We start from the raw sequence: 6,713 nt of genomic DNA on the forward strand, positions 1-6,713 counted from the left end.
GGGCCCACAGGTCGGATCTAGGCCAAGACCAAAGGGGAGAGCTCTGGCTGGGTCCTGCGGGGAGCAGAGTCCTTGGCTTGTATGGTGGGTGGTTTGGCTTGGTGGAGGCCAAGGCTGGGCGAGCTGTGAGGCCTTCTGCGGGAGATTAGGCGGATCCTAATGAAAAGAGACAATCCATGGTTTTAAGACATTTATTGTCATGGCAGAGAGTAGAATAAAACCGTACCCCATTTTCTCAGGGCAGGCCTGAGGTTAAATACCTTTTTCAGGGAGGAGTGTCTGGGAAGGGGAGTTTATTGGCTAAGCCTCCAGGCCTTTAGGTACCTCATTAAAATGTAGATCTGTCTTGAAGCAGTGTGACCTGTGGTCTACTTGTGGAGGGACTTGGGGCATTGCCCTTACATGACTGAAGGACACAAACCTCTGGAGAGCTGTGGCCTCGTGCCAGGAGCCTGGTGTCCAGGAGCATGGCAAAACGCCTGCCATCCCTTAGGGTCGCTGGGGTTTCCAACCTTAGCTCAACCAGAAACCAGGCTGCCTTTCAGGGTCCTACATCACAAATGCCAAGTTCTACTGCTTTCTGGGCTGGAACAGGCCTCCTCATCAGATCACAGCTCCACCAGCTTTTTGGTTTTATGGTTTCCTTCACTGCCTAAGCTTGGCTGTACAGGAACTTGTTCTGAAGCCCAGACTCACCTTGAACTCAGTGTCTGCCTCTCAAGTGCTGGGATTAAAGGCATGTGCCACTCACTAGGCCTGGACCTAAACTTTTGTTTAATTCCTTTTTACAAGTTGAAAGCTTACCTGGGTGGGGTCTTTATTTCATTTAATGTCAGGCTTTTCTTTAATCTCCTAATCTCCTTGAACACAGGACTAAGCTCCATTCCACTTACTGGTGCCCTTTTATTCCTCAAATTGTACATTTTCTATTTTTCCTTGCTCAGCTTGCTCCTTTTCATTATAGATTTGCTTAAGAGTGAACACTAATAAACCTCATGGCAGAGAATATACTAGGCTGTTTTGAGATTTCTTCTGCCAACACAATCCAAAACTCAATTTAGCCTCAGGCAGATTTTTTTTCTGGACAAGGGCAAAAAAGCAACCACATTCTTAGCCAAAATGTAACAAGAACAGTCTCGACACCACATACAAATATTCTTCTCTGAAACCTTTTGAACCAAGCCCCGGCAGCACCGCTGTCTTCCATGCTCCTACTTGTGTCCCACTAAGCCCCACTTAAAGCGTTCAACAGACTTTCTAATCCAAAGTTTTCAAATATACAGTCCTATGGGGGCCACTCATATTCAAACCACCACAACCCCCTACCACACAATCTGGAAATGTTTGTGTCTTTAATTTTAGAACTAGCAGCACCTCGTCTTCTGGACAACACATCCAAGCCACTTGAACATATAGACTAACTCCTGACTGCTCATCTGCTTCTCCACCAAGGGGGATAAAACTTGCTCTATAGCAAACCCCTCATTATTACTAGTAATGTGTTTAAAAATAAAGTCCCCTAAGCTCTTGACAAGGATTGATCTAGGAGTTTTATTTGTTTGGAGTAAGGAATTCTTTTTCATTTTTATAGAATAATACAAAAGTTGCATCTTATGATTTTGTTTGTAACCCAGTGACTCTGTACATTCTTCAACTATCTAATGACCTCAGTGTGGAGCTCCATATTTTCAGATGCTTTTCATGCTATTCCATACAGCATGAAGTTTTATCTGTAGTTAGGAGAGAATCTATATAAAAGGTTCATCACTACTGTAGCTATATAGTTAAGAGTAGTGATCTTTGAGTCAGCTTCTGTGTGGATGTAGACAACATAGTTAGCTTTTATTTATTCTCATGTCTGATGCTTTCTGATGGGCAGATGTCCCCTTCTGTTTAGGATGTATAGCACAGTCCTGGGCCAGGGGAATGGACAAAGGGGTGAAGTTCACTTTTCCTGCTCTTAAAGGGCTCAGTTCTCATCCCAGAAGGAAAAGACCCAGCAAGGATGCTCCTGTATATCAGGGTTTAAAACTGGGTGTGTCACTACTTCTAGGACTGAAAGGCTGTGGAGCTGTAGATATTTAATTTGTAGCTTAAATGAATATACTTTAAAGCTTAAAAATAGTTTTAGTATCCAAGGAAATCTGTGTCAGTCTTGGAAGCACATCAGAATCACCTGTAGAGTTAAAAATGTCAGTAATTATCATTTAACTGATCTTGAGTGGACCTAGGTGGAAAGACTGTGGAAGCCCCCGGGTTGCCCTAATGCGCAGCTAAATCAAGAGCCACTTGTTTATGGAATGAGCTTCAAAATGTTGATTTGGTTTTCTAATTAAACCTTGCAATGTCCTGGTCTTCACTTTTACTGCAGTCAACAAAGATAAGAATTAACGTGTAATATCCTTGTTTCTCTAAGTAGAATGTCCTGGACACACATGTCTTTATTGACCGAGATCTCTCATAATGATTAATCCCCATGAGAAGTTGAAAAAATATAAATTTGAACTGTATCTCAAAACCTGTTTGGGAAATGCTTGCTATTTTCCTTTTCAATTCAGCATGATATTCTCTCTCTCTCTCTCTCTCTCTCTCTCTCTCTCTCTCTCTCTCTCTCTCTCTCTCTCTCTCTCTCTCTCTCTCTCCCTCTCTCTCCATCCCTCCCTCCCTCCTTCCCTCCCTTAAAAATAAGGTATGTTTAGTGTCATCTCCCACACACCTCCCCTTCCCTAAGTTCTTTAAAATTCTACTTAATGTGTTTTCAATTTAGGTTTTCTGTTTCTCACCTACCTATGTAGGGATAAAGGGTATATTGATGTGAAGCATAAATAAACATTTAGCAAAAATGGTTTTATTTTCAGAATCGATTAGAATAATAAATCCATGGAAACAGCCATCATCGATGCATTTTCCTTTAGTAAATAAAGAACTGCCTCACAGTAAGGTATGTTGTCTTTTCTTCATACTTCAAGTTTCTTAAAATGTGAGCTAGTGAGTCTAACCACTAATTATCCATTATGTTCTTATTGTCCAGTAAACATGAAGTCAACCTTGTCCTTGTTTGCTTTTAGTGTGACATGCTTTGGAGCAAGAGGAAAGTGATGTGCCCAGGGTAAAGGTTGATCTGATAGTTGTACATGTGCCACCTCTAATGATTTGTCACATGGGCATGTGATGGGCAAATACAATAAAACTGAGCACTACCTAAAGCCTACACTCAGCCACTCACGCACAGCACAGTGCACTGTGCTAGGATGTTGTACCTAACAATTCAGCAGCACATAGCAGTTCTGTGTTCTTAACCAGAATGAGGACAACAAGGAGGCTTGTAGTGTAAGCTTTTAACTTTTGCTTTTGCACTTGATGAAAGCTATTTCCTTTACAAAGCCCTGATTTGTTTTACTTTATGATTTCTTTAACCCGTGAGCAATAAAGACACAATGGCAAAAGATATATTTAGTTACTAGATGAACAGAGAAGAAACTTGTGCTTGCAAGAATAACATGCTTTTTTATAAAAAAATAAAAAGATTTATTTGTATCTGTGTGTGTGTGTGTGTGTGTGTGTGTGTGTGTGTGTGTGTGTTTCTGTGTGTGGATGCCACTACTTATGTGTGGAAGGCCTAGCGGCCCAGAGTAGGGTACTTGACCCCCAGACCTGGGTTACAGGCAGTTGTGAGCTGATTACTAACTCCAAGTCTTCCGGAAGCAAAGCACGTGTTCTTAATGAGGGAAGCATCTCTCTAGCCCCAACGAATAATTTTCTAATTGTCACTACAATTTTGCCTGTAAAAAATAATAATAATTTAATTTGGACCTTATAATAATAACCTAACCCCCTTTCTGCACCTACTACTGCTTTTTATGATGAAGGGAAAATTTAACTCCACCTGTGTCCAGGTTGCAGATGTCAAGATAGATTTAAAGGGGCAAGAGATTTATCCTGGAAAATAAAAAAAAACTTGTGAAGGAGGAGTGAGTAGGAAAATTGAATCAGTGTGTGTGGGGGGGGGAGGGGTTAGACCTGACAGCTGTGGAGGGAGAGACAGAGGAGGTGACTGTGGTGAGAAGCCTTCAAATATCAAAAGCTCCAAGGAAGTCTTGGCTAAGCAGACACTTGCTGTGAAAGGAGGCCTGGAGGGCAGGAATAGCTGGGCTCCAGTGTAGCTGCTGCACTCAACCACTGGCTAAGAGGGTCTAGGAAGAACATAGATCTAGCATTCATGTCACCGTGGTTCCTGAAATCATGGCACCACTAATTCCAGGCTCTTCCTTGAGAAGCACTTGGAACAGTTCACTCCCATGGCTACCTGAGTCCAACCCTCATACAATCTGTCTCTCAACTGTGCTGGGAAGCAGCTCCCCCAAAGTCCCTGAAGCTCTCTCTACTCAGAGAAAGGCTAGAAGGGATCTGTGGGACAAGCGGTCATCTAGGGGCTACAACAGGGCCTCAGGGGCTTCCTTTTCTGCTCCCCATTGGAGCTCATCTCACCTTTATCTATACGGCTCTGAGGGTGAGCTTACATAGACATTTGCACTATTTCTAACCATACTTTTCTAAGGCTTTTCCACATGTCTACAGCTACACTGGGGGTGAAAAAGCCCCTGCAAGACATCTAAGTGGTCACTGGGCTCTTCAGCCTCTTCTTCCTGTCTCTAGTGTATAGAAGCAGCCATAACTTCTACTAATCAGAGTTAATTTTCCTGGCCACGAGAGTGATTCCTCTTCTTATCTGCTGGTCTTGGATACAACCAGTTCAAAACATCTAGGTGGCATCCATAATTCAACGGGTCCCTTCCTCTCTCCCCTGGCCCTATTGGGAAAAAAATTTTTTATTATTTATTTTTACCTTGCAGATCCTATCGTTTGAGACAGGAAGCATAATTTTTTTCCAAGAGGGACACAGAGAATGAAGGTAACTGTCTCCATTCAGAACTGCCATCCCTTGGTCCCTAGACACACATGCATTATCATCTTTAGGAGTACACCACTTGCTCCGTATTCTGGAAGACAGCGCTTCATTTTCACAGATGTATATCTCTCAGCCAGTGCTTCAGCTATGTCTCCAACAAGCCACCATCATGCTTTGTCAGGTTGTCTGTATCTGGATAGTACAGGGTGTGATATGGCCCATGAATCTCAAGGCACAGGCCCCCACTGCTTCTGCTTCGTTCTGATGCATAGCTCCTGTGTGCAGGTTATGTTCTGTAGAATTTGTGCCCCAAGGACCAGGCATTTCATAGGCTAGTAGATTCAAGTCTTAGTGGAGGCTCTGTCAATGGCAAAGAACAACATATAATTAAAATTGGAAATTGCTTCTATCAGAAGGAACTGGTGGTCCCTTCAGAATGAGTAGAACCTTGCGTCATGAACTTGCCACCCAGTGGCCTACTTCTTTCTTTGTGTCCTTTACTGGCTTTTGGTCACTGGAAGTAGTAGTCTTGGTTAGTGACTGTGCTGTGGGCCTATATCTAGAGATTCCATCTCTGCCACCCTAGTTACTCCATCATATCCACAGCTAGAGACTGACTAATGTCAACTGGCTAAAGTGATTGTTCAGTGACTCTTCCTTTGTGGGTATGTATCAGCATGCAAAAATGTCACCATGTCACATCCATGCTCATGAGATTCCTGGCAGCTTTACTGCAGTGGCCCACTTTGTAGAGTTCACTGCCTGCCCTATGGGACACCTGTTTCTAATCAAGGTCTCTAGCATTCCAGCCATGCTTTTGTTTTATTGATGTACTGGTATGAAGTGACATTCTGTGTAGTGTCCAGATGGCCCAGAGCTCTTCGGACTAAATTAAGACAGAGGGTGGGCGAGCTAACATAGCCCTGGTACAAAACTAGAAATGAATGTTGTTCACTCCAAGTAATTTGAACTGCTTCTCATCCTATTTTCCAACTGCTTTCATTATCTTTTACCATCTGCTATGATAAACTCAGGCATTCGGGAAGCCATAGAACAATGGCTCTGCTCTGACCTTTGGAGATCATGCCAAGGCGTTAAGAAACATGCCTTGAGAAAATGACCCTAAGTATATCTTTGCATGTTCATTTTTCCATTTAGTCCCTCGGTCCAGTATCCTTGTCATTCAGTCTCTCAGTATTCTGCCTTGGACAGTGTGCACAGGGAAATTCTTGAAAGTCAGCTCTAGGATAATCACTATCATCAGGCCCAGCATGCTGCTGGGACTTAATCTTAGTTATTGGTCTGATGGCTAAGAGAGGCAATGAGGCAGCTGTTGGCTGGGGAGAGAAGAAGGGGTTCTTTCAAGGAGAGACATTTACATGTCTTCCTGCATGGGGGGGGGGAATCAAGATTTTGGCTGGGGTGCTCCACCCTGACACTGGGTATCTACTCATGTCCCTAGCTCACGTTTCAATGTCTCAAGTTTTTTCAACCAGAACACTGACCTGACTATAATAGACCACAATGGCTGAACACTTGCAAGAGTCTTGAGATTCGTGACTTTTAAATGTATTTTCTCCTCAGCATGTCCTTTTGCCTACAGGAGGTAGAAGCCTATTTGAAATCTACCAAATGTCCAATGGCCCTCCTACTAAATCTTCATTGCTAAAGATACCCAGCTACTCATTACTCTTCTTCAGGAAATCATTCAACTCCATTGACAGAACATTTTGTCAAGGTTTGAATATGAAATGTCCCCAAGGGGCCCTGTGTTTGAACAGTTGGTCCCCAGCTCATGTTTAAG

This window comes from Mus pahari, chromosome 1 (assembly GCF_900095145.1).
Source record: "Mus pahari chromosome 1, PAHARI_EIJ_v1.1, whole genome shotgun sequence".
NCBI lineage: Eukaryota > Metazoa > Chordata > Mammalia > Rodentia > Muridae > Mus > Mus pahari.